General features: G+C 36.8%; 1 protein-coding gene and 1 long non-coding RNA gene across 4 annotated transcripts in view; both read left to right on the top strand.

Annotated features, from left to right (window-relative positions):
• The first annotated feature begins 11,524 nt into the window (after window positions 1-11,524).
• On the top strand, window positions 11,525-13,239 carry LOC309507099. Its single transcript, XR_014209015.1, has 4 exons — window positions 11,525-11,875; window positions 12,187-12,243; window positions 12,740-12,812; window positions 12,891-13,239. It is a non-coding gene; the product is annotated as an uncharacterized lncRNA (long non-coding RNA).
• A 4,728-nt stretch (window positions 13,240-17,967) lies between these two features.
• tnrc6c1 (trinucleotide repeat containing adaptor 6C1) overlaps window positions 17,968-26,650 on the top strand; it is a 63,087-nt gene continuing 54,404 nt past the window's right edge. For 2 of the 3 annotated variants that reach the window (XM_082180072.1, XM_082180074.1), the window contains exon 1: window positions 17,969-17,989. The gene's annotated coding sequence lies outside the window, so the exon portion shown is untranslated. Of the gene's footprint in view, window positions 17,990-26,650 lie in introns of all 3 variants that reach the window. The other variant, XM_082180073.1, reaches the window with a different exon arrangement.

Raw genomic sequence — 26,650 nt, forward strand, 5'->3', positions numbered from 1 at the left:
TTACCTCAAGGGCATCCAAGATGTAGGTGGTTTTTTTTCCGCAGTAGTTTCAATTTTGATATTTTTAGGTCAAACCGTTCTTGTCTGTCAGTCATATAATGCAGGTCGATGGTCACTTGTCTTCATGCACAGAGTCCAAATTAAAACAACCGTAGCCAAGGCGACATCTAGTGTATATATCTATACCCGCCCGCGCTCTCAGATCACTTGGACGTGGCTGAGTTCAAGAGGTGAAAACTATATAAAAACTGTTCGTTTTCTCACACAAACCGCTCGTTTCGTGTCTTAGGCCATCAATGTGTACTTACGATGGGGAATTGTTTAATTTGGAAGACGGGGAATTGTTTTAATTTGGACTCTGTGCATGCTGTTTGAGACAAGTGACCATCGACCTGCATTATATGACTGACAGACAAGAACGGTTTGACCTAAAAATATCAAAATTGAAACTACTGCGGAAAAAAAGACACCTACATCTTGGATGCCCTTGAGGTAAGCTAAAACATACCAAAATTTAATTTCAAAGTGAACTATCCCTTTAAACGTTAAAAGGGTGATACGACAAATATTTCACTTTCCTTGGACACGGCAACCTTTTCACAAATATAAATGACTTGACAGACGCAGGTAATCGCACGCGCTCAGTCAATCTCTCTCTTATTTACTGTCTGTTTAGGTTTAAGTGCAAATCCACGAAGCCTCTGTACAAATTACCAAACAGTCTTGTTATCATTATTAACTTATTGAACATTCAATACACATGCACGAAGTTCAAAACAAGAAGGATAGCCTTATGAAAAAAGAAAACATGCGAATATCGCGGTTGCTGCGGTTACTTGCATTCCTCTGCGGTTGGCTTGTCAGTAGCGCGGTACTACAATATTGCGTTTATCTCAGCCCTACGTATGCATTGGCAGTAACAAGTCCCGTACTTGCTCTGCAGCGGCAATAACCTACAGCAGCAGCAGCGTAGCAGATCTATTACATTCAAGACCAAACATACAACATAGTCATATCCATTACCATGCCAATCACTCAGAGAGTTGTCATGACAGAAGTATGTTTGCACACACAAGTAATTTGTTTTGGTTACAGAAGAAGACTCCAGTACTCAGAGTCAACAACAGTACTCAGAATTTGAACTGTTCATGAGGTAGATTGTCTGGGGGAAAAACTTTTCTTGTGCCTGGCTGTCTGGTCCTCAGTGCTCCGTAGCGCTGGCTGGACGGTAACAGTTCAAAGAGAAATTAGCTTGAATGTGAAGGATCCAGAGCCATTTTCCTCAATCTGGATGTATACAGTACATGATTTTGACCCCATTACTATAGGCATCTTCTTTGGCCTGGTGAAGCTGTCTGAGTTTCGTTGAGAATCATAGTTTGTTGTTGTTAAATAAGTCCTGGTAGGAATGCACATATCCTCACAGAAACTGATGTATGATGTGACAGAATCTGTGAGCTCATCCAAATCAGTGGCAGCAGCTTCAAAAACACTTCAATCAGCGCACTCGAAGCAGGCTTGTAAATCCCGCTTTGCTCTGTACAGCTGGTAGTCCAGCAGATGTAACGCGCTGTCCGGAATGGCTCCATTTAGCCACATTTCCGTGAAACACAGAGCAGCATAGTTTGAAAAGCCCTTATTTGTTTGAGAGAGAAGTTCATTAGTTTTATTGGGTAGACAAGCAAAGATTCGCCAGATGGATACTAGGCAGCTCAGTTCTAAGGCTGTGCTGTCTGAGCTTGACTAGCGTGCCGGCTTGCTTCCCATGCATGCGCGTCTTGGAGCGATTGAGCTTCACCACTGCTCCTCCAACTACAATGTTCAGCAAAACGTCAGAATAATCAAAACCGATATGTGATTGGGTGGTGTGTACGGCCGAATGTTCTGCAGGTGAAACTGGTTGTATAAGAAAAAAGAAAAAGAAAAAACGAACAAAAAAAACTAATAACAGTAAAACAACTGGAGAGCTCCTGATCGATTTTTGATGGCAGCAGAAATATCTGCCGATTTTTGATGGCAGCAGTATCCTTCACTGCCTTTGATATCCCACAATCCTGAGCTTTCCATTCTGTGACAGTTGAGCTAGAAAAATAAAGATGGTGTCTGAAATTTGCAGCTGGTTGTCAGTTTGTGTCAATGTAAATTTTTGATCAACGTTTTCCACTTATGATGTAATCTCTAGTGAGAAATTACTATTGTAGTCATTAAATACAGTATTCACTTCAATTCAATTTTCACCAAAGCTCGCTCTATTTTGCTGTAGATCATTAAACCGTTACGCTGCCTCAGAAGTCTGTCCAAAATCAGTTTCGTGAGGTACCTTCATGCACAGATGCTGCCTGCCAAGTCATTGCATGATAGGGCAGCAAGGCAACAAGTCAGCTGCCTAAGTTTTCTGCGATTGTGGTTTCGTGATTGCTTAATTTGTCCGTTTTCTCCAACACTTTTTGCCTGTTTTATCCACCACTTTTTTACCATCCAGGTGAAAAGTTAAAAGTTGTATCACTTAGAAAAGTAATAGCACATCTCTTCATCATTATCATTCATGTTTGTAGCACAAACAGGGCAGTCTTACGAATCGTACAGGTTGCGGTGCTGCCACAATAGCAAAATGTAGCTGGCTAAAAAGGTCCATGTTCAGTTGTCAATAGTGTAGCGAAGTATGAAGCATAGGTCTGCTAGTCAGCACAGCAAATCAGCTTGACTGACTTGAACCCATTGGAAAATTTGCTTGGGGAAATATTTAACCCTGACCCAAAATTCCCAGTTGCATGAAATCCTATTGAAATTACTGGATTTCGCCCGCAAAAATCTGGCAGACAATGTAAATGTGACCCTTTACGCACTGAAATTTACTGTATTTATTTTTAGAAGTTTGTTCAAATCCATTAGCTTTATCGAGCACCACTAATTATGTAAAAAACAAATGAGGGCTTGCTGAACGATCTTCCTTAAAAGCACTATTTTGCAGAAAGGAAGGATTCTGTAAAGATTTTACTTGCCTATAAACAGTCCCTTCCACCAGCGCAAACACTCTGAGACTTCAGTGACTTACAGGGAACACTCTGCCAATCTAATGCCTGCTGGTGACACTGATGTTTGCCAGGGCTCAGTGTGTTCAGATGTATGACAGTAATGAACAGAGAACTATCTGTCAGTCACTGCAGGCTACAGTGGGCCTGATGAAAGCCCGAGAGGAGGGGTATTTGCATTTAAACACACAAGTTACACTTCACTGCTTCCCCCATTATCCCTTTGAGAATGCCAGTCAGGTCAAGCTGAGCGACTTCTTTGATTGGAGTTATGACAGACTGAGACAACGATTGATTCGTTTGAGATTATATACTTGGGTGTTTCCTTCAAAGATGCTGTAACTGGAACGTATTATGTGAAATCACATCTCTAAATAAAAATATTTGAGCTGTGCATACAAAACATCTGAATTCTACTGATTTTGTTATGCTCATCAATGTTTAACATTTAAGATTATTACTTCAATTTACAATAATGATCCACAAAATTGAGTTTGCCTCTCATTAGATGCAGATTTTTCAAAATAGGCTATCTAAATAAAAATTCCAACAAAAAATTGTATAGATAGATAAATAGATGTTCCCTTATGAACTAGCACAGCATTATCACCATGATGTTAGCTAAACCATTATGCTACATTTGTACTGCATTTTGAAGGTTTAAGCGTTGTAGAGAATTTCACAAGCTTTTTGCGATGCGTACATTACCCTTCACTGTGCTGTGATGTCAAAATCGACTAATAAAGATACTTTAAGGAGAACAATAACTGTTTTGAATTTTTTTTCATTTAGGGGAAACAGTTGAGAGAAACCTGCTGTTTGAACCATTGATAGAGATCTTCACAAGCATGTGGTTCACCACAGATCGGTGCCTGTGGAGACAGTGGGTCTAATCGTCTGGTTTTGTTGATGAATGTTAAGGTTTCCAGACAGCCATTGATGTGAAAATGTGAGGATGTGCAGTGAAGCCCTCAGCTTGATATCCCCCCTTGGGCAATTAAATGTGTGTGTCTGTGAGTGTGTGGTTTTTGGTGCTGCTCTATATTTGTGTAATGTCTCCTTTGAGATCATATCCTGGCAGTAAACATTGTGTAGCCTCCTTCAGAGTCCCAATCAAGTCCCTAGATGGTTTGTAGGAGAGGGTCTGGTATACAGTACTTCATCTCTCCTCTCAAGTCTCTCGAGAGGTTACAGCCTGCATCTCATTGTCTGCATTGATCTACAGACTGCACAAGGATGATGATGATCAATATCTGGATTAGTGGAGGCAGGTGCATCTTTGTCCGTCTCTGCTTGGCTTTAACCTCATCATCGAGATACCAATCCAGTCACAAGCTGGAGAAGACAGGACTGAACACAGACAAGGCAGATAGTCCTTCACTCTCATTCACATTGCTGAATGCTGTATTCACTCACTTGCTCATGTAATGCCAGGACATCAACAGAACGTGCCTCTGCTCACAGCCTCTACACTATATCTACATATCTGTGTTAATTGACGTTTGCAGTTTGCCAGGTTGTGTAGCTCCTGCCTGCCGTTGCCATGGCAGCAATCACAGGGCCTCAGCTGGCGAGTTAGTGCTGCCCTATAGGCTTTCTATCTAGCAGCTCGTTTCTCCAAGCCTGACAGCCGCCTCAGCAGGCCTTTTAAGGGATATTTAATAAGGCAAATAATAATCTCTCATGTATTAAACATTCTTAATTATTAAACATTCTCTAAAATTAATGTTTTATTTTATTGGTTTAATTTTGAGACATTTTCAGCATTCACTACAATTAATGTGTTTTTATTTTATTTTATTTAAATGTATGCATTTGGGCATTCCCTAAAATCTATGAAGATGATGATGATTATTATTTAATTAATTAAAATGAAAGCTTTTAGGGCCTAAAATGAATGAGGCATTATTTTTGGCATTCCCTAAATTTTTTTTTTTTTTTTTTTTAATTGATGCATGTGGGCATTTCCTAAAATCTATGATTTTATTTGTATTATTAGTAGTAGTAGTATTTAATTAATTTAAATTGAAGCGTTTGGGGCCTAAAATGAATGTTCATTAATTTTATTCTATTTTTGCCATTCCCTAAATTTTATTTCATTTTATTTTATTTTAAATTGATGCATTTGGACATTCCCTAAAATCTCTCTCTCTCTCTCTCTCTATATATATATATATATATAAAATTAATGTAATTTGAAGCGTTTTGGGCCAAATTTTTTTTGAGCATTCCCTAAAATCGATAATTTTTTATTTATTTAATTCATTTAAACGGAAGTGTTTGGGGCATTCCCTAAAATTATTCAAACTGAGACATGTTTTAGTATTGTTTATTCTTAAATGTTTTTCTTTTCTTTTTCTTTGCAGTAAGGGCCCCACGGTTGCTCTGTATGACAGGGGAAGAACAACAACACTGTCAACCCTCTACTTTTCTCTCTCTCTCTCTCTCTCTCTCTCTCTCTCTCTCAATTAAAGAGTAATATTCTCTCACCTTCACAGCTGATGAGTTCAGGTTGCAATCTCACAAGGTGAAATGCATTAATACCATGTGGAGTTAATAGGTGTTTTTCTGAAGAGGTGAGAAAAAGTGGTTTGTGAAGTTCAGATTATTTCTCACTTATTAGAGATGACTTCATAAGAACTGCAGTTTTGTCATTGTACTTTATTTTGAATTGAAAAAAGTTGTTCGATTTACTGAAAATACTTCTCAAATTGCATACAGTGTGAATAGTCGGCCTATTTAAAAATCTAAAGGTGTTTTAGCTGTGAAGATTGCTGAAAGTTCTGGTTTTCTTAAAAAGTTCATCCCCGCTCTCTCACTCACACACAAAGCCCATAAGCCTCATTTGCCTTCTGATTATCCAGTAGGGAGAGCTGTTCAAGCGGAGTCCCACACAGAGAGAGCCTGAGGCCTGGGAGGGGCAGAGACGGCCCCATCTCTGCCAGCATATGGCCAGCTAAACGCTCCTGTGACCTGAAATGACCTGAGATTGAAACACACAGGCTCAAACCTCCAGACTGCTAATGCAATAATTACCACGGTCTCTTTGCACCTAATGCTGGAGACTCTATAATTTAATAATAATCTAGTACCTTTCCATTATGTAAATGGGCATTTCTATAGCTGGTATTTGCAAAGATAGTACTTTTATTTATTTATTTATATTTATTTTAGTAGATTTCTTAATAGAAACTCACTGGTTTCTATTAAGGATGGGTGTAAAACTGAATATGTCTGATAAATAATTTTATGAATTATACAAGTCATAATTTGCTATTTTGAGACTATAAATATAGTTACATCTAAAAGTGGGCTTTGTATTTAGCTAGACCATGTCCGTGTTAAGCTCCGCCCATATCAGTATTATTTTAGTATTATTTATACACAATTATAGTATTTATTAATATTTTAAATTAGCTTTTTATTAATATTTGCGGTTTTCATTTTATTTTAAGTAATTTTGTTATGTGCTTTTGTCCTTCTTATTAGTATTTGTTTTTTCAATATTTCTATATAGCTTTATTGAATTTAATAAGTTTAGTTCTTATCTTATTTCAGTTATAGTTGCCAAGGCAGCATTTCTAAGCTTAAGATTTTCATCTAGTATTTTTGTTTTATATTATTTCTGCTTTATTTCAAATCTAGTTTAGGTTAACAGTAACAAGACTGACCCACATCTACTTCTGTCTGAATACAGATATAGATAATTTTGTCATTGCAATGGAATGGCTACAAGTCTTTTACCACATATAATGGCTTTGCTGTAACTCTTAAACATTGCTGCTTTTATAATTAATTATATGTCAACTTTTATTGTAGTTACTGCAGTTGAAGTATTGAGGTTTAAAGTATTCATGTATTCAGGCCGATAGCGTGTCCTTGCGGTCATCCTCACTTTTGCACATCTTTCGCCAACTAGTTTGGCTACAGTAATTGGTTAACATAGCGAGTAACTGTCGAGGCATGAAGGGAAGAGAAGAGAGAGAGAAGGAGACAAGCGAGTTGAAATGCTTTACAGGGGACTAGTGGTGAAAGAGGCTCCTCATTAGCCCAATGCTTTTTTGGAGGTTGAGCTCTCCTCTCTGCCTCTGTGTATGAAACACGCGGAGGCCGTCCTGTCCCTCATCGTCCTCTGTGTTGATGTGCAATTACGAGCTGGAGTTCTCATCAGCCACACAAAGACATGCTCACATGCTCTGCCTGTCTGCTGCCCATTTTAATAGGATACATTTCTTTATTCAGTACTCCCCCTTCAAATAGAGACATCAAAGACGGAAGGATGGACAAATAGAGAAATATGCAGAGGTTTTCTGAGTGTAAGGAGGACAGCCTTTACTTTTACGAGGAGAGGGTGAAATTGGCTGACATTTTCACCTCTGGAAAGGTTGATGTGAATTCTTTGTCCTGAGCATTCTAGCTTTTGGGAGTGGGTTCCTGTGAGTGCTTAAAGGGATAGTTCACCCAAAAATGAATATTCTCTACTGTGGGCCATATTACCGGTAGACAAGATAAACCGGTAGAGATTTGTCAACCAGTAGATATTTCTATGGTCTCTATCGTGAATATGCTCATTTGACGTTGCCGGGTCTTGCGGTTTAAAAAGAAGTGTAAAGAGAACTCATTTTGGTAAATGCAAGAGCTTTCGGACACTTTTTTTGTCCCACAAAAAGTCGCTGCTCATATAGCGCGAGTACTGAAATTAGGTTTTTATTTTGTTAGTTATAGGATAGTTAGTAAGTTAGTAATAGTTAGTGTTTTTGTGATTTTGAAATTGGTGATGTGAATTATGAAATTTAATTGCAAAATTTTTATATCATAAAAACCTTATCTAAAGCAAAAGTATCGTGATATTATTGTTATTGAGAAATTTAAATATTCATATCATGATATAAGATTTTGGTAATTTTGCCCACCCCTATTCTCAAATTTGTTGATTATATGCTTCAAAATCTTTTTTGTGTTTTGCAGAAGAAAGTCAAGTGTGAATCAGTATGAGGGTGAGTAAATGATTACATGATCTTTATTTTTTGTGTGAACTATGTCTCCAAGGTCAGTCTCTCGTCCAATCATAAATCCTTGTGAAAGATTGTTCTTAGGCTGATGCTTGATGTCTGTGTTTGTTTCGTTGTCACATTTCACTATCCAAGACAATTACTCAATGTTTCAATTACTCAATGTTCAATGTTTTGAAACTGCAAAATCAATCAAATGACTAATAAAAAAAAGGGTTGAAGGGTTGCACAATTTGGTGCAAAATTGTGTAAATTTATATTTAAATGTCTATATAAAATAATATAATAATTATTTATATTATTATTTTGTTGATATTATTATTATTACTAAATAAAAATAAAAATATAAATATACTATTATTATATTATTATTCCTATTGTAATATTTCACTGTAAAATTAAAATAAATAGTATTTAGCATGGAAAGTATTGAACTCAATAAAACATGCTGCACATATATTTATATAATTAAATTGTAATATTTCACTGTAAAAATAAATAAATTAGTATTTAGCATGGAACTGACAGTTTCTGGTCTCATTGACCAGTTTCTTTTTCTCATTGAAAAAAAAATACTATGGAAGTCAATGAGACCAGAAACTGTCTGGTTACTGATATTCTTCTAAATATCTTCCTTTGTGTTCAGCAGAAGAAAGAAATTCATAAAGGATTGAAACAACATGAGGGTGAGTATATGATGACAGAATTTTCATTTTAAAGTGGAGTATCAATTTAACTCTATAAAACATGCTGCACATATATTTATATAATTAAATTGCAGTCTTTGTGTTTTGATAATCACACTAAGCCGTATCACAATTTTTGCTTTAATTTAATTTAATTCAATAAATGAATTAATTTCATTAATTTTGCTTTAATTTAATTCAATAAATCGTGCAGACCTACAAGAAATACACATCATAGCCCTTCACTTGTTAAAGTGATACCCCCACACATATTCTCCCTTATTTAAAAGAGCACAGAGAAATACAATGGCTCCACAGAATGCACACTTCTGGACCTCGACCCCCCCATACACTGCCATGCTAATTAGACGCACATTAAATCAAAGCAGCATTGGAGTTAATTGATTTTATCCAATGCCTCTGTAATTACATTGTTTTTAAGTGGTTAAACCTCCCTTGTGTCACTGAGCGGTGCACAGACCCCAGTATCACAGAGCCAGACCAGGATCCTGTACTCAGCACGGCTCTTTAAGAGTGTTATTAACTGAACGAGGGGGAGGGGGATTGTATTGCCACGCCACTGTAATCAAACTCATAGAGGCCTTCATTAAAGTATAATTGCTTTGTCAAAGGGCTGCTATTCATATTGTGCTTTTTATTACAAACCCCATGAAATTAAAATTAAAATGTTTTGTGGCTTTAGCTCATGTCTATTAGATTTGAAGGCAACATTGCGGTATGCCGAACATTTTGCTGCAATTATTGAGTGCAGCAAAATGTACATAAAAAGTGTGTACACAAAAAGTGGGACAGAACTGTAAAGCAGTAGTTTCTTTAATGAGGTATTTCTACCTGATTCTATCCATACATTTTAATTTTGTTGTTGTAACCTAATTCAGTCAGGTTTATGTAACATAAAACAAGGGAATGCTTCACTTAATTGAGTTACATTGACCCAATATACACTTTCCAATAAAACTCAGGATGGACACATTCAACATTATGCGCACTACAACTGCACCACACCTATAGAGGGCAGACTAGTCGTGACTCGTGTCAGCTACAGGACATCTGCTCTGAAGGACAAAGAAAAAGAAAAGGTTTGTGTTTGGCTGCTGGAGAAACCTTGTCAGTAAAACCTTGTTTTTTCAGGTTAGTCGAATTCAGTGATGATCAGTAATCTTAAAAAATGTATTTCATTTCAACAAAAGCAGTTATTGTAGATGTTACCACATGAAATACATTTTCTAAGTGACAAAACAAGGGCTCTCAAGTTTTATCAAAAGTTTGGAGTAAGATCTGTTAGGGGAGGAGCCACCCAAATATTTGCAGCAGCGGCCCCTCGGCCCCACCAAATTCAATTTTGCCTATTGTTAATAATTGACCAGCACAAATGGAAATTATATCAATTGGTAAATCTGATAAAAGACAGACAAATTCATCCAAATAAAATAAATAGTTATATTTCAAAAAGACTAATTTATCAAAAAATAAAAATAAATTTGGCCCCAAACGAGTCAACTGAACATCAGTGCTCAATGTACATACTCAGTCATAACAACTTGCCCTGAGCATGTATGTCAAGTTGTGTGTGTGTGTGTGTGTGTGTGTGTGTGTGTGTGTGTGTGTGTGTGTGTGTGTGTGTGTGTGTACACATTTAGCTTATGAATGGTGTTTTGTGTTGTAAGTATTAGTTACACATTTTGATGCCTTGATGACAGGGATAGAGGGCTCCCACTTAAAGCACTGTGGCATGGCTCAAGGCCAGCCATTTTCACAGTCATGATGGATGATACCGTTCCATCCAGAGCCAAACTGTTCCTAGTTTTGGTTTTGTTCAAACCCACCACGGAGAACACTCTCTCTGCATCTGCATGCGAGTGGGGAATAAATAAAACCATTTTGACAATCGTAGAAAGCCTTCCAAATCTGCTCAAACCGGTCACCTTTAAAGGGGTCATCGGATGCCCATTTTCCACAAGTTGGTATGATTCTTTAGGGTCTTCATGTAAAGTTTGTAACATACTTTGGTTAAAATTCCTCAATGGTTGTGTAAAACAACTCCCTTTTTACACTGTAAAAACTAAAGGAGCCTCAAATATCCTGTCGGATACTCAAGGAACTTCAAAATGTAATTTAGGTGCCTCAAAGCTCTTTCTCCTATAGTAGGGTTACTGGAGGAGCATTGACAATCTTTGAGGTTCTTGCTGGAACTTATGGGATCCTTTAAGCACTTTGTATTTAGTTTAGAGGTTCTGGAGTCACCTTTTCATTACTATGAGACCTCGAAGTGCTTTGGGGGAAAATAGAGGAACTTGAATGCGATAAAAGGGTTATTGGAAGATCTTTTAACATTTAAGTGGTTCCTGGAAGATCTCTTATGTTAAAGCCAGCATCTGGAGGAACCCAATGGTTCAGTGAGGCCAGAATAAGATTATTATTATCCTATTATTATTATTATAGGCTACTTAAGTTTGATTCAGTATACATACCCAGGTGAAAAAGACGTACTATTAAAAATGTACTTGAGTGTGTTTTTAGTAGGCCTACAATACAAATATACTTTAATGCATTTTTAATACATTTAACAGTAGCCTACGTCTTTTTCACCTGGGTAGCTTACATTTATTTAGTATCTATAGGCCTATTTTGTTGATTAATTTAAACCTTAAACAACAACACTAAATTATAATAATATTAATAAGAAGAATTAATTAATTATTATTGAATAAATAATAGTAATAAAATAATAATTTTTACCTACTTCTTCATAAATTATTATTATTTGAAGAAGAACTAGGAGGAGAAAAGTTTTATTCTGTCACGAAACTGCTGCTATTCCTCTGCTGTCGTCGCTTCAGTGATCCTCGCGCTGCTCGCGCGCAACAAAGCTCAGCTGATCGACGTCATCGGGTAACGGCTCCTCTCATCAAAGCTTCCGCCGTTTGTTCGGCTCTCCGTTACAAGGTTTGTAAACTCGCCAAATAAATATAAATACAGAGTCTACTCACTATATATTCAAACACACATATATATAAACTAAATTGATTATACATTACTACTTTTTTACAGTGTTTACCACTCGTTTATTGCACAGTATCTGGTATGAAGGTTTTAGCCGCGATGCTAACTACGTTGATCTAACGTAAGTTAATGAACAAATGGAAATTATTTACTTATTGTCTTAGATTGATTTAGTCATTCAATTCAACATATTCTGTAAAACTGTTTCTTCAAATTGCTGAGACAGCCTAACTAATGTAGCTGATTCCTGCTGTCGTCATTGACGTTTGTTATGAATAACAAAAGCAGGTTAATATAGTTTGGTCTGTTTTTGTTTAGCCTAACTTTACTTACTACAGGTGCCCTCATTCTCTTAAATACCATTTTAAAGCCATTTACTGGTCAATAAATATTATGTTGTGAATAATCAGTTTTGTTCTTTTGTTTCCCCAGAACAACCAGTACATTTCTAAAATAATCTGAACATTTCAGAGGCAACATTGAATTACAGTAAGTTACCTATACACCACATGCAAGTACTTTATTACTATGAACTTTCTCTGTGTGAAATTGTATTGTTTGACTGTGTACTTTTTTAATAAGTTATTCTCTGAAAATCTTCCCTCATGCTCTCAAATCTCATTCATGTTACTCAGAAAAATAATATCACAGGTTTGGAGCTAATAATGCTATGCATTTTTTATAGGCTATACCTTAATCATATGCATTTGAATATAAGACATTTGAACCCTGAATTATAACTTAAAGTTTAGTCTTTTTCGACAAAAAAAAAAGGAAAAAGCTATTATATGACTTCAGAAGACTTACAACACAACCCATAACACATGAGTTGTGAACTCATTGATTCTTTTTAGGATCTTTTCTGGGACATTTTTGGAGCTTAACCATTTTTACATAAATTGTTGCATTGAATTGAACTAGACAAGTGTACATAAGAATAGTTTGAATGAATTACAAAAAAAATGTATGCTTGTGTTTCATGCAGTGATATTGAATGGTGACGGGTTGCATTATGCCTGAGATCTGCTTTCGGGTTCCACCGACAGAAAGTCAAACAGGTCTGGAACGTCACAAGGCTGAGGAAATTATTTAATAACTTTAATAACCTTACTAACAGTAAATTTTGTACTTTGCAGGGATCTCGGTAAGCTGAAATACAAGTTTGATCAAGAATAAAAATCCTCCTGTAGACCTGAAAATCACTGAAGTGCCTGGACCATCCACCAGAAAAGAGGAAAAGCAAACAGAAAATGAAGCTGATGCACCTTTTCACTTTTCTAACTCGTTAAGTACCTCACGTGTCCCTTGTGAAGATTTTATAATTGATTGCATTTTATGTTGCAGCGAGTAAAGGTGCATCACATTTGTGAATTTCGTGAAATTACACAGCAAAAAGACAAAATTGCTGATCGTGTGGATTCTTATTGAAATGACTGAATTCACCAGTGAACATTCACAGAACAACAGATCATTTTACTGCACCTTAACTCTTGTTAAAATGGAAAATGTTTTCTGCTTGTTGTGACATAAGGAATACTGTTTCCGGGTCGAAGCCTCTACTTCTACTTTCTCTATCTTGTTTCTAGATATTGAGAATACTCAACAACCATTTATGGGAACTGTTGATTCAAGTCACACATTTAAGCTTTTCAAAAGACATAGTGTACATTTCAGTCTCCAGTCTCACGGCATCCCAGACTTCAACATTTTATGATTCAAAATAGCTGAATAACTAACCATCTGAGATTTCGGAATAGAGATAAAGGTTAGGATCCTAATTTTCAGGAATATTACAGCACAATGAGTGTATATTAGCACTGTTTGTTGTTTGTTTTTGGCATCTGATAGAGCTTTTGGACTTGGAAACAGTGACGTCAGACTTAACAAGCGGACTGAAACACATGTTTTAAAATTAAGTGAAGATGGACATTTTTAATTAGTCAAAATTGTAATTTTTTACATTGATTTATTTCATGGAACATGTGTTTTCCATGCATTTTGATGAGATGTCTTTTCTTGTGTAGCCTATTGTATACACATGGTTGATTATTCATGTTACTTATGTATTATACTATTTTTTTTGTGTGTGTATTCATTGATATTAATCTATTACTAGCTTTTTTTTTCAAGTGCATGGAAGTGTATGTATTAAAATGGATCTAAAATATGTAATAAACAATTCTTATTTTGTATTTGGTTCAGTTTGTTTATTATAATAGAAGTTAATGGTGGTAACCATAGTAACAACATGAAATTAATTTAATACAAATAAAATAAAATTGAAATTTGGTTCCTGGAGGCACCCACAGTGGTTCCACACAGTGCCTTATATAAGAGTTCCTCAGGAAACCTGTGTGGTTCCTCAGAGAACCGCCCCTTTTTAAAGGGTGCCTAGAGGATCTACAGACGGTTCCGCCGGTGTGGCAAAGTGAAGAACCCCAAAAGGTTCCTCCAGGCACCTTTTATTTTTACAGTGTACCTCCTCAAAAATTGGTGGACAGTATACAAAATGGCTGAGGGTGGAAATATGCTAATACAGGACAGTTCGTCAGCGCTCGTGGGCGGAGCATGAGCAATATTACATCATATTGCTCAGAAAATCCAAACGCTTGATTATTGAGAGTGTTTAGGCTTTTTGAGGATTAAAAAAAAGTGAAGGGATTTTTTTCATTGTGTGGTGGTTGTGTCCACACACTGCAAAGACACATTTATATGCAAACACCATATAGAAGTGAATTTTGCTTCCGATGACCCCTTTAAAAGCAGTATTTTTGTGATTCTGCTTGGTGCTGTTAGTGGCAGGAAAATACACACTTCACCTCTGAGCATAAAAAAATGTGAGTCTGTTATAATTGCAGGTGAATAAATGACATTAAGTTCCCATACGTTCTTGATGGATGTGGAGAGGTGTATGTGCAGGAGGAGAGGGGATGTGAGTGCAGTTTCTCTGGTGATAGTGATTCATATCTACAAGCACTGAGGGCCAGAGCAATGGCCAACACTCTAGCTCAGTAAGGAATTTTTCTTCTGTCTCTCTCTTTGACATTCACCTTTTGCCACTCTCTTAGCCCTCCCTCAATGCACATACATACATACACTTCTTACCCATATTAAACATCTCGCTTTATGAACATTTTCTCTCACAAGGAATGGAAAACATACAGATGTATGCTAATTTTCGATAATCATGGTTATAGCTGATGTTTATATAGGGCACAGTGCAGGAATTGGCTGACACCCTAAATTTAATTTAAAATTTACTGTAAGAGAGGGAAAGGGAGAAGAAACAAATTATGTGAGGGAGGACAGTAGACATTAAAATGAGTAACTATCAGGCTATTTGCATTAAAGTGAGAGAAAGAAAGAGAATATAGAAAGGAAGGGAAGTAAAGTCTGATAAAAAGACTAATCCTTCCACTTGCAATGTATTATCAGCTCAGATAAAGGCCAACCGAGAGCTCAAAGATTAAGATTCATCAGCTGCTGATCTCTGAACTGTCACTTCACTGTTTCAGTCTTCTGCTTCCCACCTTCATCTCCATCACCTCGTTGCTAGACAACCAGACACTCGTCAGTTTCCCGACTCAACATCTGCTACTGAAACTGGCTTTCTTAACAAACACACAAACATGCCATAGGCCTATATATATTCAGTATTCCCATTTTGGGTTAATGACAGCAGCACTCGAGCTGCATGAACTCAACAAGATGGTGTTAAACCTGATGATCATGTTGCATGATTTGAAGGGGGTACATTCATTTCTGTGCTGTATGAAATCAATCCATTTATTCCTCATTGCTGGCTGCAGGAAAAAAGCAACCTCAAGAATGCAAATGCCACAGTCCAAAAGCCGTCACACATTAAAATTCTGTCCTGTTCCTGCAATGCAATTTGAATTATGCAGTCAGTGAATACTCATTAGAGGAAATGCACAGCCCCGCGCTTGACATTTTGAGCTGAACTGCATTTAACAGAAAAATGAATCTAGAGAAGATGTAATCACGAGTAATCACATTTGCTAATTGTTAGACTTAAAGTGTCCCCTGGCTGAATAGCACATACACACAAGAGTCGTGACCTGGCATTTTGTCATATAATTTCTATCTTACCAAAGAACAAAGAACACAGTTTAGGTCCATTGGAGATGTTTGGACTCAGTGAAACGTAACAAATGTGTGGTTTATTACATCAAGACACTAATGACATGTAACAGTTCAGCTGCAGGGAATGAAGTGGAAAGCACCGGACTCACAAAGGGTATATTTTATTCCGCAAAGACAACAAAGGACAGAACAATGAGGCAGAATTTACCGAGAATTCACATTATACATCAGACTGCTTAGTCAGATACTTGTTACATTGCTAAATCAGGGCTTTAAGCTTAAAGTCCCTGTAAAGTCAAAATTAAGTATGTGTTCTGAGTTTGTCACAGCACAGAAAAATGTGTTATTAGCCACCCAGCCAAATTTGAAAGCTAAAAAAATCTGGCAAGTAAATAAAATAAGCTATACAAAAATCTTGAAAAAATGAGCAGTATTCTCTGCTCTCAAACGCTGGGGGCGTGTCCGCTGGCTGCGCTGAAACCACGCCTACTAGCAGGGAAGTTGACTCGCGGGCACTCACTGCCGATTATCATGGCACCAGTTGTCGGCGAGACGGGAGGATGAAGGCCGAGGCGGGAGATAGTCGGTTCGGCCCTTCGGCCCCATTCACCAGTAACAGCGGATTATCAATGAATCCCAGTTGTCTCCGACGAAAGTTTATAAAACTATCCTGTGTAAAATGATCACTAAGTTAACTTACAGAGGCGGGTGTTGGTGGTGATTCTCAGCTCTCCATCAAGGTGGCTCTTCACAAAATTAATCCACCTCATGTTGATATGATCGTTGTTCGGAAATTTAAATAAGGACACCGATCTGTTTTGTAAGTGATCGCATCCAGGTAATACGCATTTCCGTGACGAAGGCATAGCTGGCAAGCAAACTGTAGGCTGTGTCGGTACACGATCCGTTCCACCTGCACGATCCGTACACGCATGCGCGTAATTACGTAGTAGAAAACGTCACGGTTTTCCTACACTATCGGAACCACGCATGCGATGGCACAACTTGCGGCATATTTGTGTAACGTTGTATTGTGTTTAACATTTCACAGCGGGTCTATTTTGATGCTTTTAAATGTAGCTTACGCTATGCATTACGATGTGTTTACGTGGTTGCCAATCCAAAAATAATAAAGGAGTTGTGAGTTGTTACATTAACATACATGATCAGTTTCCTCCATAGGCTACTCTCCTTTGCGATTCACTGCTGTATGGTATTAGGCTTAACTTGCCGTGTTTTGGTCTGAGGTCAGTAGTATTGTCAAAGACGGTTTGTGTCGTTTTTTTATTATTAAAAGCTGCTAATATTAGTTAACTTTTAAGTTGAGTAATTTTGTATTAGTATGGTATGGGTCTATATAATCTAAATGAGGAAAATGATCCCTTCAATGTTGTTTACAGAAGACAATAAGGAACATAATATGCATTTCTGCCAAGACAATCTGCACTTACATGAAGAAAGAACTACGTGGAACAGATCGTGCAGTGTCGTAAATCGTCGCAAAACAGAATTATCATTTGCGCATGTGCGTTTTCTACTGCGTCTACTACGCATGCGTGAAACGGATCGTGCAGGTGGAACGGATCGTGTACCGACAGGCTGTAGTAAATAGTACTGACAGTGTGTGAGTCACGAACTGATAGGGGAGGGGCACTGGGGCAGCCTCAGCGGCTCCAGTGCGTCATCGAGCCCCCGTTTTAGCCCCGACCAAAAAATCCTGAACACAGCAATGGTGAAAAACTGTTTAACGGTCTAACTCCACAATTCAGTACTTCACAGTTCACAGGCTTTGTAATGTGTTTTAGCAATACATTTTTAACATTTATAATGTGTTTAGATTTTTTTATATTTTTTTTATTGCCTTTTCAGCTAAAAATGATTCCCCCCCCCCCCAGAATTTCAACCATGTTGTTCCAATGTCTTTCTTATTTGGAAGATATTTCAAAGCACTGTTTTTGTCAATGAAAGTCAATTTGATGCAATTTTGTTTTTGGACCCCATTGACTTTCATTGTATGCACAAAAACAGTTTTTCAAATATACTCCATTTTATATACAAATTTTTTTTCTCTAAATATCTTCTTTGTGTTCCACAGAAGAAAGAGTCATTCAGGTTTGAAAACGACATGAGGGTAAGTGTTGATAGGACTTTAATTTTTGGGTGAACCATCTGAAATAGATTCACTGGAAGTCCAATGCTCTGATGCTAAAGACACACATTATCATGAAGTACACTGCGTGTTAGGTCACCACAGCTGGAAGTCATTTGTTTTAGTTCTGCCAAGAACATCCTCTCAATTGCAGACTGTACTATAATTTGAAAATGAAGTGACAGTCCTCAAACTTTGTGATTCAAGGACTCTATGAGAATCGTTAATTAGTAGGAAGGAAATGCGGCTGGTGTGAGAATGAGATTTGTAGCAGTAATGGTTAGTAGAACAGATGCTGCAATGGTGTTTCTGTGTGTTTGTGTGTGCGTGTCTGGAGGTCGGCAGTCTGTTTTCAGAGGAAGACTGCAGCCGTGAGCTGTTCTGCCTTATGTTTTACTAACTCACTGTAACGGCTCATTGGGAGGAGGCTGAAAAACAGAGTGTTTGTCAGAGACATGCTGCGCTGATTTGGCAGAACTCTGCAGGTCAACGCAGCAAGCCGAACACACACACATACAGTACAAACACACATACAACAATAACGCTGGAAATTGATTAGTTCTGGGTCTCTCTCATTTAATTAAAAGAACATCTCTTTTCACGATTTGATAGTTAGATTGCTTTGCTTTTGTCATTAGTGGTGTTTTTCGAAGGTGCTAATGATTGTGCTAAACTGCACTTGACAAAGCTAAATGGTTTACTCTGCCTTTTTGTGCTATAGACATGAATGATACCTCAAATCATGCGGTTTGTTAAGGAGGGGTTTGCTATTACTTATGTAAATAATTAGACTGATGATTAATTTTTTCCCCCTCTGGCATATAATAAAACAAGTTTTCAAAAATCCCATAGACTTGTATTAAAGGATGTTTCATTTATAGACAATAAAACATGTTTTATTCTTTCTTTTTATTACTTTGGCGGATTGTAAGAAAGCACGTCTAAGGGGTTGTGGACCCATTGGATCCCTTTAAATTATTCATTACTCTCTGTAAAATATATGTCTTGGCTAGAAAATGGGAGAAGAGAAGGACAGTGGGTGAGAGCGAGTGAAGAAGACCTTTACACTGGTATTGTGTACTTGTGAGGAGACTGTCAGTGCTAGTATAGCACTGCACCAGGCATATTTAAGCACTGTCATTTTCACTTGTCATTGCAAACACATGTACTTTATATGCTAAATAGGCTCATTATAGATGCGGCTCTCACAACACTCTCCTCAAAAAATGTACTCTCCTTCATCTCTTAGGATACAGAATTGTTTTTCCTTTATATTTTTCGCGTACAGATGACAACGTTGTCAAAACGGTCCCCGTTCACATGGATCCGTGAAAACTACTAAAAACGCTGTATCATACATGCCAGGCCAGTAGTTGGCGATGTCACTTTGTAAACCACTATGCGGCTAATCCGGCTATATATATATATATATATATATATATATATATATATATATATATATATATATATTTTTTTTTTTTTTATTGCTTGAACAACAATTACAGAACATGAATAAATGTACAAATAAAAAATAATAAAAAAATGCCAGGGTTAAGGATACAAAAATATAAAATACAAAAAAGTGAGTAAAAACAAAACTAAGTAATAGTTAATCCTCGCAATAAAGATATGTTAATAAATAAATAAATAAATAAATAGACCAAACAAACAATAAAAGGCTTTGACATTTCACAAAATCTTAAATGTATTCAACAAATGAATGGTTTTAACAGCTTTTTTGTTTATACTGTCCTTAATGGAAACCATATCATTTTCTAATTCTTTCAATACCACAGAAGTTTCTGATTACTAAATTTACACAGATGAATATGAAACTTAACTAATATAATCACAAGATTAATAATATAAGCTTCATTTTCCAGACTCTTTTCATATTTGAAAAAATATATATACAGTATATATATTACATGCTCGTATAACAAAAGAAAGTTGCATTCCAATTTGTTATTAATAAATTTAGAAACTTCCCACCATAACCTCTTTGTATATTGATAGTGCCAAAAAATGAGGTACTGTTGTGTACATCTATGTCTTTGTTAAATTTGGATAGAAAATGTTTAGCGGTGTAAAATTTATGCAATATCTTAAATGAAATTTCCTTGACCTTATTTGTAATAATATATTTATTAGGTAACAGCCAGACCTTACTCCAATTAATAGTTCCAATAAACCTTGACCAATAGGAAATGGCATGTGGTTTACTGACTAGTTCTTTTTGAAAAAGGATGTGGCTATAGACTGAACACACAATACTTATGCGCATGACATCATCGTTTTCACACACTTGCACTTTTAAACCCGTTTTCAAAAGTGTGCGTTTTTATGTCCTGTAAATGACCGGGCAAAACCATAAAAAGTTTTCAGTTTTTAGTTGAAAACTGTGTCATGTAAATGACCGCTTATCGCTTACGGATGTCATGTAAACCCTCTGTAAATCTCAGTCATACCCATCTGCTGCTTATGACTGTATCTCCTTTTCCTGTACATTCACCTTCTTGTTACTGTTTGAATGCAGACAGTATAAAATAGCCTGAAGACCTGATGACATGATTAACCCCAGCTGAATGAGCGAATGATGTTGTTTCTGTGAGTCTGAATAATTTCCAAATGTTCATTTGAATTCATATACTTCTGCAGAATCAGTGTCTATTGAAAGGTTTACCTTTTGCCTCTGACTCTATGGCAACTGTCCAAAGATATGTGGTTATTGTTTTCATACAATTATGAGGTAACTGATTATATTGCAAGGAATTTACTAGGAATATAAATTGTATTCTCTGACAGCATTGTGGAAGATGCTTCACTGGGGCTTTACAGTATCACTCTACCACTGTGGCTCAGACACCTGATCTAGCTCTTTATTAGAGAAAATGCGTGTGACTGTATGCCTGATTATAATGGTCTTCTCCTTGATTTAATGAATTATTGCTACTATGTTCAATAGAAAATATAAAATACTTAAAACTGTTTAGCACCTGCTTTTTGTGTTTTTAATAGTAATTGCATCAGTCAAGTAGTGATGAGTTTTTATATAGAAAGCCCAATTTGCAAAGAAAGGAGGTGTGTTTACACCAAAAAGAGTTTTTTTATTTACACTATCTGTTATATTTTTGAAAGAAGACTTTAATGCTTAACCAAGGTTGCATTTATTTGTTTTTTTTTAAATACAGTAAAACACTAATTTTCTGAAATATTATTATGATGAAAAATAACTTTCTATTTGAATATATTTTAAAATGTAATTTATTCCTGTGATGCAAAGTTGAATTTTCAGCACCGTTACTCTAGTCTTCAGTGTCACATAATCCTTCAGAAATCATTTGAATATGATGATTTGATACTCAATAAACATTATTTACTATTGATGTTGAAAACCTTGTGCTGCTTAATATTTTTGTGGAAACCATGATACATTTTTTTTCTCTCAGGATTCTTTGAATGGAAAGTTCAACAAAACAGTATTTATTTGAAATATAAATCTTTTGTAACATTATAAATGAGTTACCGTCACTTTTGATCAAATTAATGTGAATAAAAGTATTTATTTCTTTAAAAAAAGAAAGACACCAAATTTTCAAATGATAATGTAAATGCATTGCATGACTATTTCGGCACATTTAGTCCCTGCATGTTAAACTGAATTTCAGCTGGTTAAAAAAAAACAGGTTTTAAATGCTGAAATACTGTACACTACTGTTTGGATCCCCTCAAGCCTCTCTCAAGTTCTCAAGTCTATGAACTCAGTATTAATAAGTTCCCACAACCCTGCCTTTGTTACTTTGAATAGTTTCCATATCAGTCAACTAATTATGCAACCGATAACAAACAGAATGCGACATCAGTCATCAGCAGTTTGGAAAAGAATACAGCAGCACAAAGAAGCTGCTACTGACAGGAATGTTGTTTGTGACAATCACGAACCGTCAGATTTATGACAAGCATCTATAAAGAGTTAAATTCAATCCCCCAGAACAGAAGTATAAGGTTCATTTAAATGGCGATACCACTGATGAGAATGATTGCGAATCCTGGTTGTTGGAGCACAAGACCAGGGTAGCATCAACCGTTGTTTCCTGCCTGGCCCATTTTCTTCCCATCACAGTCAGTCATGCTATTGTGCTCCTGTTTTCAGCTCATTAATATACCCTTCTGTTCTCTTGCCAGCCTTCCCCTTTCTCCTCCCATCCATCCATCCCACCCTCCTCCACTTCCATAAGTCAAGGTCAGACAATTTTACCTTTGGTTTTTCAAATGGGAAATCAGATTCATATCACCCCTCCCCCCGTTCCATTTTCCTGGCCACTGGCTTTGAAGAGAGTGTGTGTGTGTGTGTGTGTGTGTGTGTGTGTGTTTGTGTCCTCTTGTGTGCCCAGTGGAGAAGTTTAATAAATGTAGTGTCACTCTGCAGTATGGCATGTGAGATTGCTTGGCCTGCAGTCTGTGACACGCGTGGAATGCTTTTGAATGGCAGACCTCTGTAAAAAGGCTGCAGAAGGTCTGAGAACAATACAGCATGGCATATGGAAACTGCTAATGACGTGGGCTGACAAGCTTTTTTTTCATACAGATTGCATTAGTAAGATATTGTTTCCACTGCTCTCATTAATGATCAATTGTCTTTTTTGCACGCTTGCATACCAATGTGCCTGAGTGATCTTTTGCTTGCATGTTGCCTACATAGCAGAGGCTGATTGAATTTAGTTTTTTTTAATGGCTATTGGTGATATGTTAATTTGCAGTTGTTACCTTAATGAGCTCATCTTAGCCTTACATTTTGTTTTTAATGGTGTAAGGTAAAATATTTAGGTTGATTGAGTATTAAATAATATTTGTGACTTAACATTGTGACTTTTGTATTTACATTGGGTAAATATAAAAGGACTGTAATTTTGTTCATTTTACATTATAACATTTATTGGTATTAAAATGTCTAATTGCCTACAACTTTGTTAATTTCAAGTTTTATATAAAATGTCCCAGACATCTGTAATCTCAGACTTTTGGGTCTTCTGTATATGTTTACTATACTCCATTCCAGTTTGAGCACATTACTACCGGTAGTTTGATTACATTTCAGATTAAATTGAGGTGGGAGGTGTGAGCCTGATGTTTGTCTGTAAGAGTGAGTTATGCTGTTGTTACCTGAGTGGGTTGGGAGCATGTCGCACAGTGCAGAGGCTCTACTCCACTACTCTGTTCCTGTGACCTTGGGGGGCATTGACCTGAGGGATGCATTCATCACTGTGATGCTGTGGGATGGGGGAAGGGGGAAGGGGAAAGGGGAGCTGTAGGCTTGCAACTGCATGCTCATTACTAACCTACATCTAGCTTCTCTCTGTGAATATCTATGTAAGTGTGATTATATATCGGCAAGTTGTTTTATATTAGCCTTTGTTACTGGTTTAGTGTTTTTATTGATTACAGTTTTTCTCGATTGCTTTAACACATTTCTTGAAACTATGCCTCATATTCTCAAAACAGTAAACACAAATCCATAATGTCTGTTCCAACGTCTGACTTCAATGGGGCTGCTTTGAACAGTTTTTTTCAGTGCTATGAAACTAGACGGTCATTGGATAAATGCTGTGATTATGTCCCGCTCACGGATGCTCAGCGTCTCTGGGGGTGAATGGAGGAGTGGGCTGGCCTGGACTCCGGGCTTCTGCGTGATAATTGGAGGGTCTATCGAAAGACTGCATCTCCTTTTGATTGACAGCGATTTTGTACTATAAAAAGTCGCTGACGCTGAAGCTATTCGAGCTCAGTCCCATTGCGGATTTTGCAAGTGTAGTCGAAAGACAAACATTTTCTTGAAAAGGAACGTAGGGCAGAATTTACGTATAAATAAATGGACAATTTTTATGATGTAGGCCGAAAATGAGCTTCCCCTCTTTGAAAGACCAGCAGCCGCCACTGCAGCACATGTATGTGTTGTAACAGCACATAGTACAGCTCTCAAAAAATACAGTAGAGAGCAGTCTGAAGTACATCTACCTGTTTTTCTCCCAGAAGGTTCTTATGATCGAGGCGACGGTGAAGCGACTCAAATTTGGCCTTCCTCGTAGCCCAGCCTCCCTCCTAGTAATACCATGGACAAAGACATGGGCAAATAGATTGGCACGAATTTCATCCGAGACTTGTCACCTTGCCCTTGCCCTTGCCCTTCACCTTCACCTTCCTCCTCCTCCTCTACTCCAGTGTCCTCGACCTCTTCCTTTATGTCTTTCTGGCTCCATTGTTCCAAAACTGAATGAACTGACTCTGGCCCTTTTATCTATATTGAAGGTTCTGATTGGTGCGTGATCAATTTTGACTCTTAGTGTTTCCACTTGGGTAATTGTGTGCTAATTTAGCTGAAGCTATGTTGACTTGAGTGAACAATATTGAATGCTAGTGCTTTCTAAATGACAACATGGTGTAGGCAATGAGAAATGAAGGGATTTGTGTGTAGAGTTTTGCAGTGACAGTTCAACAAATCTGACTCGTGTCAAAACGGGAATAGTGTTTATAGTTTAGGGAAATGGGTGTGCTTTTTGATAAATGTCGTTATGGTTTTGAAATTTGAAGCCTGGCTATGTTTCACACTGTTATGTGTTTATGCAATCAAGAAAAACTGTAATTTATTTATTTACCACAATAATTACACAAGCTTCCTATGGCCCCACCACCACTAAAAATCCATTTAAAATATTTTTAGATATCACTTTAAATATCACTTTAGATCAGATAAAGTCAAAGTCTGGAAATAAATACAATGTTTTTAAATGTTTTTAAAAATGTGAAAAATTGTAAACAAAGAAATTATGTAAAATGAAGAAAATTCTACTTCTAAGTCACTAGAAACTTGTTATGAAAATGTATCATAAGCGTAATAAAGGTAACATGAAAAGAGCAGTAGAGCTAATGCAAGGGCTTGAAATACATTTATAATTTGCTGAAACTTCTTCATCATCATGGAGAACGCGGCTCATGATTGCTTAGCAATGGCAGACACCACAAGAGCGTTTAGTTTGTCGGTTTAATTTGTTCTACAAACTAGGTGTATGCGAGTAAAATGCGGCAGGAGCATCTGTTTGTGTACGCATTTGGAGATTTGCACGGTGATACTGTAATGGGAAATCCATGTTGAAAACAGCTGTGTACATTTTTTTCAGGATTCTTTGATGAATAGAATTTTTTTTTTAAAACAGCATTAATCTCAAATAGAAAGCTTTTGTAACATTAAAATGTCTTTACTGTCACTTTTAACACATTTAATGCATTCTTGCTGAATAAAACTATTAATTTCTTTAAAACAAATTATTACTAATCCCAAACTTTAGAACGGTAGTGTATAATGCTGCAAAAGCTTTAGATGGTTTGTGTGTAACAATTGACATTTATATCTATGACGTTAAAATTATTTTTAGGATTAAATTGTGCATTGATAGGTTAAGCAAAACAAATGTGTTTATATCTGAGAACCTTTTATACACACACTTAACTGCAGACACTGAAATGACATACACTGTGTGGTACAGTACAAATATTTTATTCCACGATTATTCCACAAATTCCCTTATTTTCCTTGTCTGAAGTTGGCAGCCCTACTTCTTGCCCTTGTTGGGGGGGATGGGACCATAGATCTCAGAGTGAGTTTTAAAGATTATTTGTTAAATATAACAAATAATTGTGTCTGATTTGTCTCAGTCGTTACAGAAAAGAGAGTAATGTACTAGAAGACACAGGAAAAGTATGCAGGTTGTTAGGATTGCACTGCCTCCTGCTTGAGACATTTGATTTACGTATGTTAGTAATAGTAGGGATTTGGGAGCACATAGTGAAGAGAGGTCTCTCAAACAGAAAGATGAGAACAAGTTGTGTAGAAGAGGAAGGAAAAAACCCGAAAATAATACTCAAGTGCCTTGTCGGTGTGGTGTCCTTGCTTGGTGGAGTCGCGCAGGTAGAGTCGCTGGTCTTTACACGATGAGGGCTTCACACGATGAGGGCTTCACACGAGGGCTGCCGCGGTATACTACTTGATACTCATCTGAAATGTCGTTATTGAATACAGCTGGACACGCCTCACTATTTTAAGTTACTCCAATATTACTAGGTCACAAATCAAAATTTGTGACATTGTTTATGTGACTCTTTGTAGAGACGATCAGATGTTTTTTGCTTCCATTGAAGCTCAAGATGTTTTTTAATATTTTCAAATCTTAATCGAGAACATGATCATCAGCTTTTAACTTGAAATTCTGACATTTTTAACTTGAAATTTAACTTGAAATCATTAAAGCAAAAGAGGAACAAACCAAATAAACTTTTCGCTCTCATTGTTATGCTAACTATTGTATAATTCCAATATTGTATCATTTGTTATGATATTTTGCATTTAATTAGAAAACTGCACTCTTTTGGACCCCACTGTTTATCCCATCAGCATACCTCGCTCTGCATCACATTACACATTACACATATACACACTATCCTCCATCTATCTCCATCAATAAAGTGTAATGAATAAGAAATGGCAAAGAGGATGCCCCCTCCCCTTTTACTATCAAACCGAGTAGATCAGGAAGAGCTAAGGTCATGCTCTTTCTCTGTTTATCATCTGCCTTTTGAGCTCAAAGCTCT

This window comes from Leuciscus leuciscus, assembly GCF_965113295.1.
Source record: "Leuciscus leuciscus genome assembly, chromosome: 1".
Taxonomy (NCBI): domain Eukaryota; kingdom Metazoa; phylum Chordata; class Actinopteri; order Cypriniformes; family Leuciscidae; genus Leuciscus; species Leuciscus leuciscus.